The sequence below is a fragment of the Sminthopsis crassicaudata genome, chromosome 1 (assembly GCF_048593235.1).
Source record: "Sminthopsis crassicaudata isolate SCR6 chromosome 1, ASM4859323v1, whole genome shotgun sequence".
NCBI classification, from domain to species: domain Eukaryota; kingdom Metazoa; phylum Chordata; class Mammalia; order Dasyuromorphia; family Dasyuridae; genus Sminthopsis; species Sminthopsis crassicaudata.
Genome location: NC_133617.1, coordinates 657,016,882 through 657,017,832, shown reverse-complemented (window position 1 = coordinate 657,017,832; position 951 = coordinate 657,016,882). Strand labels below are relative to the sequence as shown.

General features: G+C 39.9%; 1 pseudogene; it reads right to left on the bottom strand.

Annotated features, from left to right (window-relative positions):
- Positions 1-325: 325 nt before the first annotated feature.
- Positions 326-647, bottom strand: LOC141551155 (PAT complex subunit Asterix pseudogene; annotated as a pseudogene).
- Between the last annotated feature and the right edge of the window lie 304 nt (positions 648-951).

The following is a 951-nucleotide window of genomic DNA, read 5'->3' as shown; positions in this document are numbered from 1 at the left end:
TCTCACTTTAATCAGTATTTGGTTGCTATGAGTCCCAAACCCTCAGCTCCAACCTGGCTACTCTGGCCTGTATCAATCTCCAACCTCACTCTCCTGGAAAGGACCCTGACAGGACCAGGGCCCAAGAATAGGCAATCCTACAGTGGAGGCAAGGTTGTAATGGTGGATGGTCCACAATAGACTCCTCATCTGAGACCCCTGATTTGGAGCAAAGGTTGCTAGGTGAATACAGGAATGAGGAATGAGCCAGTTTCTGGCCTTTTCAGTTTTCTGGCTCAGGAACCAATAGCAAAAGTTCTAGGATTCTGAAGTCTAGGCTAAAGAGCTAAGGAATTGTTATTTCCCATGGAGGTGTCTTAGACTGGGGGTTCTGGATGTGGGACACCATTGCAGCACAAATGGAGAGCACTACATCTGTTTCTTATCTTCAGAACACTGATAGATGGCAAAGCTAATGAAGGAACAGTAGACAGCAGTCCAGAAATACCACTTCAATTTGAGCACGAGGCTGCACAAGCTGAAGATCTTTCCCAACAGGTTTAGGTAGTCCAGAATTGATCCAGCAAAGCCAGGTTCTCAATCATACCTGTCTTGATCCTGGGCATCTTATTGGGCTTTATAGGGTCCAACATGTTGTTCTCTAACATTATTAATCTTGGAAGGAGTGTATAAACTAATTTTTAAAATTTGCTCTCCAAAAGGCCTTTTCTTATGCCACAAACACATATATTTTATTATTTCTCTCAATTCAAGCTATGAATAACATTTCAATCAGCAGTTCCAAATGCAAACTTTGTGCAAAGCACTTAAGTAAGTTTCAACTACAAAGAAAAAACAAAACAAAACAACATAAAAAGATAAATAGACAAAAAAAAATTCACTATACCTGTTACATCCTTTTGGAAACAGACATAATGCTTAGAAAAATGAAGCTAATTTAATAATTGCTAA